At 36.0% G+C, this 12835-nt stretch overlaps 1 non-coding gene across 1 annotated transcript; it reads right to left on the bottom strand.

Moving 5' to 3' along the window:
* Positions 1 to 210: 210 nt before the first annotated feature.
* Positions 211 to 317, bottom strand: LOC114253614 (U6 spliceosomal RNA). The gene has a single exon (XR_003625194.2). It is a non-coding gene; the product is annotated as a U6 spliceosomal RNA (small nuclear RNA).
* Positions 318 to 12835: the final 12518 nt, after the last annotated feature.

The raw sequence follows: 12835 nt of genomic DNA, 5'->3' as shown, positions 1-12835 counted from the left end.
TTTGAGAGCTGGCGACAAAGCCGGTGGAGGGATACTGAGGAGGGGTCCTCGCGGGCCTCCTCGATCCTCTCCTGCCAGGCATAGCCCCGAAAGGTGTTAATCTTTGTCGCCAGCTCCGCTTCCAGCTCATTAAGCTCGCGCTTTATCCTGGGACAACGAGTTGTCGCCCAGAGCCTCCTCAAGCCCCTCTTCCGGCGAATAATCGCCTTCAAAAATGTGGAACGCTTCACGATTTTGCGTGTCATCCTTGCGCAGGGGCCATGCTAATCTTTTCTGTATCGTTCCAATTTTAGTATATGTACTGCCGAAGCAAGTACGACTGCGAGATCGCGGGCCCAAGGATGTTTTCAGGGCCCTACCCACTAAACTTCTCTCCTGCACTCTTCGCCCAAGCGTCCGATCCCCTCCGAGGTCAGAACCCGGATGAGGGAAGGGGATTACCGCGGTCAACACTACAACCAGACGGCGCAGCTCACCCCAATGACGCCCGGCTGACGGAGCCTTCGAAGCGAATCATCGTATTGTTGTCTGTCGATGATGCGTGTGAAAATTTTCAAATCAGTTGAAGTTTGTGAAAATTAGCTAGCAAAAGCTAGTGCTAGTGAGTTGTCTCAGGTTCACTGCCGTGAGCTTACCTACCAAGCTGTGGGTAGCTTGGGTAGCCCCTTGAAGCTACCGGCGATTAAGTAGAGAACGATTAGGAAAGTTAGAGGATATATGAAAATACATATATAAATAAGATTAAATTAAATATGTACATATTTAATGTAGTCATAGTACATATTTAACCATTAGTTAATATAAAAAAAAAACTATAAGGACAATAAATACTCATTTAATATTTTAGATTTTCTTAAATAAGAATCTGGAATTTGACAAGAGAATGACATTTGTTGATTATAATTTTACCGTTCTATGAAATTCATCATAAATTTGGTTTCATCGTCGCATTAATTCTTAAATTACCAGCTGAGAATAAAATAAGCTTAAATTTTCTTGCAAAACAAAGTTTTATATAAACTATTGGAACTCATAAATTTTGTGTTCAAATCGAAAGGAAATATATGTGTTTGTCACCTGAATTCACAATTTTGTGATAATGAAGCGAAAAATTCAAAACAAATGATTATTTAAAACAGAAGTGGATAATTATAGATAAGCTAATGGCCATATTATTGAATTTAAAACATGTTCTATATATTTCTTGAACGATTGGAATTGTGATAACACGAAAAGTAATGATCAATGAATTTTTTCGTTAAACATTTATCTGATTTAAGCCTGTTTCTAACAACTGCTAATATTTTCAAAACTGTACTACATACTTAAATGGGTAAAGCTCATGGCCAACTCGTTTTCAACACAGCCCATAGACAGATAACATATCGTCTTCTCGCATTAAAACTGTATAATCTCAAAACTTACTAATTTTACAGGAGAGTGTTTTAAAGGTTTATTAACATGTGATATTTTTAATATTAATGATATTTGCAAAAATTTTTTTTTTTTACCAGTTACATTATCTGTCTTTTAAAGTAAGATAAAATTATGTATTAATTTTGTTGATACTTGTCAAAATATAGGTAAACTAAAAAAAAACTAAAACTAAATTCGGCTCTTTGACAGTATTTATGAGAAAAATACTGGTGATACCAAATGATTCCGTATATTAACTCAATTTCGAATATTTTTGGAAATTTTACACTTTTAATGCGAAAAGACGATATGTAGGTTTTCCAATTGGGGGCTATCAATTGGAATGCATTACTGCTATCCTACCCTTCCAACAAAAATGGATCAGTTTTTTTTTTGGGTAAATAAAATTGATGATGGTACTCAATAGTGTGGGTTCGTTTTTTTATAACTATATCTCCTCCTTGTCGTATCACCCTTGTCAGAGCGGTCGTGCTCATCATTCAGTACCATTGCTGTGACCAGACGTTATGCGTCTCACGAGCAATCGCTATTTCTCCCGGTTTGTGGCTACTTGGTACACTTAACTATATATCTTTAATAAAACCATATTTGACATAAATGGCATTTAGTCTGAAAGTTCAACCGCCACAAGCTATAGAATCATGAACAATATTTTTAATTTATTTTTACATTGGTGATTAAATTGGTGAAAACATACTGATGGTAGGACCTCTTGTGAGTCCGCGTGGGTAGGTACCACCACCCTGCCTGTTTCTGCCGTGAAGCAGTTATGCGTTTTGGTTTGAAGGGTGGGGCAGCTGTGACTATACTTGAGGCTTTAGAACTTACATTTCGAGGTGGGTGGCGCATTTACGTTGTAGATGTCTATGGGCTCCAGTAACCACTTAACACTAGGTAGGCTGTGAGCTCGTCCACCCAACTAAGCAATAAAAAAAATAGATTTGAGATATACCTTGTTTCACTGAAACGTTATGTTCGTAACTCTTTCGTTGTCCACTCTGCTCTGCTATGGAATGCGCTTCCTCTCGAGATCAGGACTATTATCTAGACTAGACTATATCCGATGCGCGTTCAAGTTAAAGGTTCGGCGAATGCTGTTGGTAAAGTTAGCGGAATCGTCATGAATTTATTAATACATTCATTTTAATACTGTATAAACTATTATATGTATATATGCGTATGTATGTATGTATGTATATGTAATATGTTTCATTGCAACTACCACTATGTACTCTGCACTACCTTTGGTTGAACTGGTAGAGAATGCCTTAAGTCCGCCAATGTAAATTTTACATGAAGTGTAATAAATAAATAAATAAATAAAAATAAAACAAATAAGTATTAGCAGAAACAAAATTGTTAAAAAACGAGATTTCCATACTCAATTTGTCACCGTTTTTCGCTCAATAAAGATTTAACTTAAGCTTAACTGGATCGTATATAATATCATAGGATTATTGTAATGTCAAGGCAACTGGCAGCTGAGACATTTCACTCGGGAGAATTGATGAATTGTATCTGAATCTTTTTATTTCTGTCTTCTAACATTTTGTGAATCGTGAAAATCTCAAATCAGCTAAATGCTTACTTATAATTTACTTTACATGACTTCTTTGTTCTACAATTCAATTCTTAATTTACTTTAGAAATCTATGCTACTAGGGTAAGTACCTAAGTTCTATGCATAGAAATAGTTTAAAAAATACTTTTGCCAATCATGGTTCCTATGGAACATGGATCTCCATGATGACCTGGAGCTTGACTCACTGAATAAGTATCTACAGTCGGCATCATTGCGCCACTTTCAGAAGCGAACACGATATGAGAGCCCTCTTGTCGTGGCTGCTGGAAATTACATACCCGATCCTGAAGACCAAATGGTAAACAGTCGACGTCGCCCAAAACACGTCATTACGAATCCTCCATATCCATTAATGGTGCCTTTAGGCACCACAAGCACCGGTCACCGTCCTCGTCGAACCCATCGCTTGCGACGAAGGGCTCGACGAGCGAATTAACCCATAGACACAGCCCACTGAGTTTCTCGCCGAATGTTCTCAGTGGGTCGCGTTTCCGATTCGGTGGTAGATTCTGTGAAGCACTGCTCTTGCTAGGGCCATTGTTAGCAACACTTCCGGTTTGAGCCCCGTGATCTCACCTACACACGTTAGGGTGAAACTGAAATAGCCTCTCAAGGCTATCAGCATAGGTAGTAAAAAAAAAAGACCGGGCCAGATTAGTCTCCGTTGCACCATTAAAAACAAAATTCTCGCGTCGACAACAAGATGGTAATGACACAAAAAAGTCATTCTTACAGATTCCTTCGATCACCTCCCCATTATTACAGACTTCCTCGACACATCAAAACTCGTCGAACGCAACAAACGGACCATTCACAAAAACTGACAGCCATTACGGCCGTACATTTAATAAAACGGCCTTTGTTGTGTTCTTTTCAAACGATATAAAGCTGCCGGCGCGAAATGACCACCCACGACCACTCGACCGACCGCCGACAATCGGCCAATCCATTACTGGCGTACACTTTCGTCTGCGGCACGAAAACGTCCCAACTACAATCCATCTCAACTGAAACACACGCTTAATCACTTTTGTATACGGTTCAGATTCCTTCGGCGTGAGATTGGCGCTTTTTGTCATTCGTTATCGATGAGAAATGCACTTATACAATACAGTAGTGTTTACACGACTCCTCGGTTTTGAAAGCGCAGGAAGCTCGGACAACGTTCTGTTTGTCTGTCACGATTGAATGGTACAAAGGCTTCTTTTACACTAGCAGTTTTTTTAAATTGCTGCTGATAATGATTAGGCGTGGAGAACCTAATTATTGTTTCTATGTTTAGTGGCATTGTAAAACCACAAACTGAATATAATCCCCGAGAGGATTTGAACTCGTGACATACGATTTCAGAGATACGCATTCAGAGACCATGCGCCTAAGAATCACACCATGTCTTTTTATTTTAATTATAAAATACTTTGTTCTTCGACAGTTGACGATAATGAAAAATAGCATATACAGTGAAAACTCTACATTTATACGATGTCAATAATGTCTGAGTTGAAATTAATAAAACTAGTTAAACTTGAATCAATCAGAATGTCCATCAGAATTGAACGTGTGAATCAGTCTGTGCTTTCTATCAATATTAGTGTGGGAACGAACTGTGATGGGACACAATTGTCAATGTGAATATGAACGTTGAGTATGAGTGAAGTTGCTTGCTTCATGACAGATGATTTATTATGAGTGTCAAGGTTAAACTTTATATCATACTTTATAACATCACGGTAAGACCAATACAAGTGGAGCACCAATAAAGAATATTTCAAAATAGGGGCTTAAATAGCTTCCTTAACATTCTATAATTCAAAAATATTTTCACTTTCTACGTAAATGAAGTGGGGGGTAAAATTTAGCGTTATGCCAAAGTAATTATTCGACGCGGACTGAGTCGCGGGCAAAAGCTTGTTTAACAAATAAGATTTAGTGTTAAAGCAAAGACTAAAATGGACACAAAATAAGAACATAAATTTAAATGTATACAAATTAGTCGTGCTCTGTAATTGAAAGAAATCTAGGTCAAAAACGGAACCGCAGAATCAATTCCACACTTCACAGGCATTCGAGTTCTAAATGTCAAAACACAACGACTAAACAAAGAGCCTCCAAACAAAAGCATTGACTAAAAGATGCCCATATCAAATCCACAAACACCTCGGCTAATTCTAGCCCCGTAAAATGCGTGTTTGTTATTGCAGTCTTCACGGATTTTAACCTATTTATTCCGTTTTAAATCACTGCCGTTGTGTGATTCGCTATGGCTGTCACACTGCCACTGATTAGTGATGTTTACCTTATAGAAAATATAATACATACAAATTTTAGTCCAAACGTGCAGTTACATAAAATTCAAAATAGAAGTTCCTAGTCCGTGGCGTTAGGGTAAAAACGCCCCAACTAGCACTGTCGTTTTGATGAATCGATATAGTTCGCATTGTCGGAGCCCACAGCTGTCGTTTGTCACCTAAAGATGACACTTTACCCTCTTTTTTCGACACGTCTCATTGTGTCACTCGCAGCGTGGTGCCTACAGAAACGAGGTGATATCGATCGTTCGACATTTTCTAGTGGGGCTTTGAATTGAGCTCATAAATAAATAAGCGGTGTCGTGGCGTGTTTGGTTTTTTTTAAAGCGATGATGTACGCGTTTCTTTTGTTAAGGATTCTGGGGGATCTGCGAAGGAAATTTATTAGCCAAAAACCTATACAATTGGCGAGATAAATTTATTATAAATTGTAACGCATTGTGCGATTCGGAATAGTGGTGATTAGAGCAACGTTGATTTATTGTGGCAGCTAAATAATAAAAAACGTGTGGCACTAGGGAACTGTCGCGGTAAAGCTATTGCATAGCATTTTTTTATCAACTTATGCAATTATAATTGGACAATGATAATTTAATATTAAAACAAGACCACGGTATATTAAACATAATAAAAGCAAAATCTTAACTGTCCCCTTTACACTCATAAGCGAGACTGCGCGAGAGAGAGAAGGACAGACTTTTCATGACCCGCATGCAGTGTGACGTCACGCCACGCGCTTATTCACAAACACTACACAAGCGCAACGTGTGAATGTGTTGAACGCGAGCTACATGGTAGGCGAAGTGAGGGGTGCAAGGTTTTTTCGTTACGGAATTTCATGATTCCGCTCTCAAGCCGCGCTTAAGACCCGCGGTAAAAGCTATGCAATAGTTTAAAAAACGAAATCCTTATATAAAAAATCCAAGATTCTTCTTATTAGGGGTCAATGATTAATTTCATTTTGCATAAATCTGATTTTAAATGGACATTTTTAAAGAGGCAAACGAAGTTACTCGTCTAGTGCCTAAATTAATTCGCACTTCGCGGGCCTCACGGAAAGGGTTTAATAAGTGCAAAAATATAGCAAGCAACACCCGGCTGGCGAGGTAGCGTCGTAAAACAAAGCTATAATTTTGAATAACAGCCCGCTTACGGGTCGTGCGGCGGTAATGAAACACGGCGTATATCACAATTTCAACTGTGGCCCGACGCTAAATGACGTCAGTAAATTAGCCTTTCTCGCAATGTGCGCTTGGTAACGTATCGCCGTAATATAATATATTATGAGTTTTTTTTGCGAGCCATGTGTCAGTTTTTGTTTTGACGATCGTTAAAATAAAAGTACTTCGATACATTGCCCTAATAATATTGAATTGGTTTTGGTCGATTGATGTTGTATTTGTTGTGATTTGTAACGCGCTTATGAATTATGACGTCACTGTTCGAATCAAAGCGCTCTCTGCTCGCTCTGTAATTAGAATCCTTGTCGTTTAATTAATTCTTTAGTTATTATGGTTGATTTGGTTAACCAATTATTTATTGCCAGCCCATCTGATGGTAAGTTGTTACCATCATGTTACATGAAATGCCAGGGGCACAGATAAATTGTTGTCAATCGCTAAGTACTTACTCTCCACAAGCCTCGTTTGAGGAAGGACATGTCATAGCGTTCCCGAAACACCTTGGAGGAGAGTTCCTCACAGAGCCGGATGGTATTTGGTAGAAAATATCTCTGAAAACGATCTGACAATGAAAGCAGCTGTTCCGGATAATATGGATGAACTCTGCTTTGGTAGCGGCAGATGTGATGGTAAAAAGGAGATGAAGGACAAAAAATTTCGAATAGGCAGACCCATTTTACACGCTTTATACTAGCTTCACTTGTATGTATGTTTGTATGTTTGTAACTGACTGACTCCTTTAGACGCGATTTTGACCCACTTTAAAGGGCCAGATTTCATTCAAACTTTGTAGATTTATCGAGGACCGATGACAATACACTAATTTGATAAGATTATCCCATTATTCAATTTGCAAAATAAGATGTTTGCCAATTAATATAAATTTTATCTATAGTCGATAAGGCAGGAATTGATGTTATATACATAATAGTTTTAAAAATACGCATTTACAAAAAAAAATAACTAGCAAATGAAAAATAAATAATAGTTTAAAAAAACTAAAAAACACGCTTTATATAAAATTCAACAAACAATAGAAAATAAATTTTAATAAATTTAAATTGAAAATAGTGTAAAATATATTTTATTTAAAAAAAAAGCGTGTGATGCTTTTCAAGATATTATTGAAATAATAATTCTTCTACTCATATCTGTCAGAAAAATATTTATAACTAATAACGCCATGCACCCCACGCTTATATTAGACTTATATTAAAAAATAAGGTAAATAAATAAACATATTTAGTTAGTGGGCATACCTTCCTTTACTTAATTCCAAAATTAAATAAATCTCGGAATCTTATTACGTATTTTAAGCACCTGAATATTGTTGTGTTACGATCACGCACGGAACAAGAACAAAGGCCCGTTAGGACGTAAAAACGTAACGCATTGGTACGTTGCCGCCTCTCGCGGCCAAATTGAAATATACAGTCGGCCATATTCATTAAAACGACGTCTCGCCGAGCCCATAACTCAAACTTATGGCCGCCTTTTACGAGTTTTAAGAGCGACACTCGCGGGAGACAGTGTAATATCACCCCGTATATGAGTTGACGTTTTGAGTGCGCGAAAACAAATATGGTAATGTTTAAAATGTTGACAATTTATTTCTATTCTCTTTTAACAGGTTTTTTTACCCCTTGTTTTAGATAGCTTGCATAAGGTCTCCCTATTTAAATCTCTCCGTTTTTAAACCTGGTCAATGAGAACACGATCTAAAAAATAATCGGTTAACATATGGAGTGAAAACAATACTAATGAATTTTCATTTTTGACAAAAATGTTCTTTCAATGTTGAAATTGTAATTTGGTACTCTCTTGCTTTACGTCTTGGTATAGATTAGTCTGTAACAATAATGTGATCTTTTTCATTTATGCGCGGCATGCAATTCGGTTTGCATGTTTGTCATGGTTTCTGTCGTTTTGTGTCGAATAAACGGCCTTCGAACCAGAAAAATGTCTGGTTCGGGCAGAGATCCCTTAGATGTTGGTGATTGGTTAACTCAGAATACACCTTCACCACGGCTTGATAATGTTCATTGGTAGCTATTGTCACCGATTGTGTTCTTGCATTGCAGAACCAAAAATAACGTTATCTGACTGACAATTCCATGATGCCCTTGGGCTAGTATTAGCATTCACCAAGCAGAGCCCCGTGAGCTCCAAAAAAACAAGTTATGAGATATTTTCAATAGGTACAAACTTGGACTCTTAGCCGTTAAATCTTTAGTGACAATAATCAAAGAAATGTATTCATGATATCACTTTTTCCAATCACTAGCTTAACCATTATTTTATGAAATAATGATGATCTCAATAAACAATAAAGCTTAAAACGATCACAAATCTATGCATTTGGATTTTCATTGAAACTTCAAATTGCATTACGTCAAAACGTTCTAAATGATAACGTTAAAAAAAAAAAAAACTATTTCACAGAACATAATATTCGGTACCCTGAAAACATGACAAACGACTGCAAGAACAGTCTATTCACGGAGTAATGTCCCAATATATTATCCACCTTAACAACGCGAGACGCGGGTGATAAATTGGCGTTTCAGCCTCTGACTTAGTCGGTTGGCACATAGCGCAAAAACTGGCAGGTGAGTCGAGCTTTTTCTGGTAAATCTTTATAATAACCTATTGATAGGCAATCAATACGATCATGTTGATACCTCTTTTGATGTTTTTTTTTTCATTTTATATCCTGCTAAATTTAGTGGCATTTACAGTTTTTTCATCATGCTTTGAATTGTGTTTTTGTACAATGGATACTTTATGCAAGCTGAGTTGCTATTAAAATCAACATTCATCAAGATTGTGAAATATCATCGTTGAACTATTAGCAGCTGTAAAAAAAAGGAAATGTGTCATATTAATAGCTTAATTAGTATTTGTATTTATAATTGTAGGGATATTTGATGATTTATAAAATCCAATGTTTTCTTTATTGATTTAATGTATCTTTTATGCATTATTTAAAAAAAATATTAGCATTGTGCACTTCTTCTCTATATTCTCTATAACTGTGGAAAATTTCATACTCCTCCGTCCTCGCAATTTTCGTAAAAAGGGATACAAAGCTTTTGCTTCACCTATTAATATAAGTAAATAATTTGGGAAAATACTTATAATGACTGGTTCGTTTGACATTCTATCACATAACAATACACATCGAACAACGACAAACTGACGCACGTCACTGGAACGCACTGTTAAATGGATATGAACTAAATTGGCAATTGAATTTGTCACATTCGAATGTGAAATAAATTGGTACTTTGAATTCTACATCAACGTTTATGGCTCTATAACAATGTGACATGTGATTATCTTTTGAATTTTATTGCCAATATAACAACGGCGGTATTGGATTTTTGTTTTTTGTTTTGTTTTTTAAGCCCGCCGCCGAAGCTGAACGTATTTCCTTCCACGAGCTTTCATACTCTGGATTTAATTTTTTTTTATTGCCGTATAGGCAGACGAGCATACGGCCCATCTGATGGATTACCGTCTCTCATAGACATCAGCAATGCTAATTCATGAACATGCGTTGCTTTCGTGAAAGTTCCAAAGCACGTAACACCTCTTTGTTTAATTTATTTTATTACATTTATTTTACTGGTGGTAGAACCTCATGTGAGTCCGCACGGGTAGTACCACCACCCCGCCTATTTCTGCCGATAAGCAGTAATGCGTTTCGGCTTGAAGGGTGGGGCAGCCGTTGTAACTATACTGAGACCTTAGAACTTATATCTCAAGGTTTGTCGCATTTACATTGTAGATGTATATGGGCTCCAGTAACCCCTTAACACCAAGTGGGCTGTGAGCTCGTTTACCCATCTAAGCAACAAATAAAAAAAAATGATACTTAAGCCAGTGAAACCAGTAATAATAATTCATTCTTGAAAAAATATATACATTTGGCAGCTATTAACAACCTTAACTCCTTCTCAAGTTTGTATTCAACAAAGCAATAAGCAAATGTCTAATATTAAATTCGACCTCAAATCATGACGTAGTAAAATTTGAGTATTCCATAAACAAAAGCCACGACACGACAGCTCATATACATACATATGTGACAACTTTTCAGCCACTCCTGTGTAAAAGTTCAAGTCGTGAATCTGCGGGATCTCATAAATTCTGCAGTGCAAGTTAAATCACTTTAGCTGAGATATAATGTAGCCATCTTACTGTTTAGGGTTGTCAAAAAAAAAAGCGTTAGTAACTATTCTATTCTTTTAAAATAATCACAACCTGAATTCGAATTATCCTTGCTGTCAACATCAAAGGTCTGTACGTCTATTTGAAATAATATATCAAGGGTTGGGAGGCCAGGCTCTATGTATAGTGTTGACTCTTCACTATTTTAATTATACTGATACTTAATTACACAATCAGAAATTCTGCAGTGCCAGTTAAATCACTTTAGCTGAGACATAATGTAGACATCGTATAGTGTAGGGTTGTCAAAAAAAAAAAAAAGCGTAAGTAACTATTCAATTAATTTAAATTATTAACAACCTGAATTCGAGCTATCTTTGCTAACGTCAAAGGTGCGTCCGTCTACTTGTAATAATAAATAGGGGTTCGGAGGCCAGGCTGTATGTATAGTGTTGACTCTTCACTATTTTAACTGTACTGATGCCTTATTACACAATCAGGAGGACTACAACAATAATAAGTGATTTAGACCTAATGAATTTGTGTATAGCCACCACGTGACTTGACGTTCGCCAGCTATGACAAACGTAATACCAATTGGTGCTACCAATAAAACTACTGTTTAGTCAAATACAAAACGATCCGTTTTTAGCAAAATAACAGATAAATTCACCAACGGTAGAAAAAGAACAAAATATATTATAAATCTTAAAATAACTGAATTTTCGATTTCTAAATAGGTCACGAGCGTTAAAATATATTGCTCTTGATTTTTATATGCATTTACATAATGTATTCATTGGTAAAATAAAGCTATACATGAATAAGAATGAGGCTACTTACTTTGGTGCATTGAATTATCAAATCCCAATTGTATTATAGAGTGGCTGTTTTATCTTTCAAACTAAGAATTCGGTAGTCAATAGATAAACTACCCATGTGGGCTTAAATATTAGCCCGTAATAATGTTCTACTCCGAATAGAATAGTAATAATAATGAACAATAACTCGTGTTATGAATGAGTACCGTGAACGCAGCTTCATGAAATATATCGTGATTTTTAACGACTCGTAAATAAATATAATGCGGTCTCTATGTTGAATTTCTTTGTGCAGATAACGAGATACTAATTTTAATGTTCCGTGTAAAATATATAGTTGTGAATTGGAATAAGTAAAAATCATACCTTTAAGCTAAACTGCTAAATAATCCTACACATTTCATAAAATAGTTTACTATTTAAAATTTTGTTCACTGTAAATTACATTGATACGGAATGATTCGACAAAGTTTTTGATTACAAGTGACCATTTTTCGCAAGAATAAAACATAACTCAAAGCTATTTCCCTCTCATGAAATATGTGGCAATTTCTTTGAATAATACATGTGCCATATTTCAGCTACGCCGCTACGGGGCTACGCGGCCTACGACGTAGCGCTACGGTTTCAGGCAATATACAGGGTGGAAAGAAAAAAAACGGCACTAAGAAAATGATAACTTACTGATTTGATATTTATAAAAATGCTTTTTAAGCAAAAACATATTTTTGATTGTTAAATAAGCCAAACTAAGTTAAGTTGCGGATTGTGAAAGATTTTTGAAAGTGATTAAAAGAGAGAGTTTTGAAATACTTGAAAAATAATATCTTGTTCTTTTATTGTGTAGTTTGATGATTTCATACCTTAAATAGAGAAATATGCACACTATGTATGAAACATCAAAGATGCACACTGTTTGAAATTAATGAAATATATCAACATAGTAGACAAACTTATTTCTTACCTAAAAAGCAGGACTGTTGGAACTTAGATGTTTACTCACAACTACAATGAGACCGCTTACATAGCTTACGAAGATATTATTTTTCAAGTAGATAGAAATGCATGGGCGAGACACAGACGATTTTGTATATAATAATATCTACTTTATAAACTATATCCTATCGTCGGATACAAGTGCGTGGAGAGAAACTACAGAACCTGAACGAGGAACAAATACTGCAAAAATCGATAAACCTATCGTAATAAATGCAGGAAGAAGAGAATCCAGTAGACGCGATCACCAAAACATATTTATTGAAATTTTAAGACTCCGAAAGAAAATATGTTTTCTTTTTTTCAAATTTTATAAATAGATCAAGCTAGCATGAA

This window comes from Bombyx mandarina, chromosome 09 (assembly GCF_030267445.1).
Source record: "Bombyx mandarina strain Sakado chromosome 09, ASM3026744v2".
Classification (NCBI taxonomy): domain Eukaryota; kingdom Metazoa; phylum Arthropoda; class Insecta; order Lepidoptera; family Bombycidae; genus Bombyx; species Bombyx mandarina.
The sequence above is the reverse complement of the archived record's forward strand: the minus strand, read 5'-3'. Positions and strand labels throughout refer to the sequence as shown.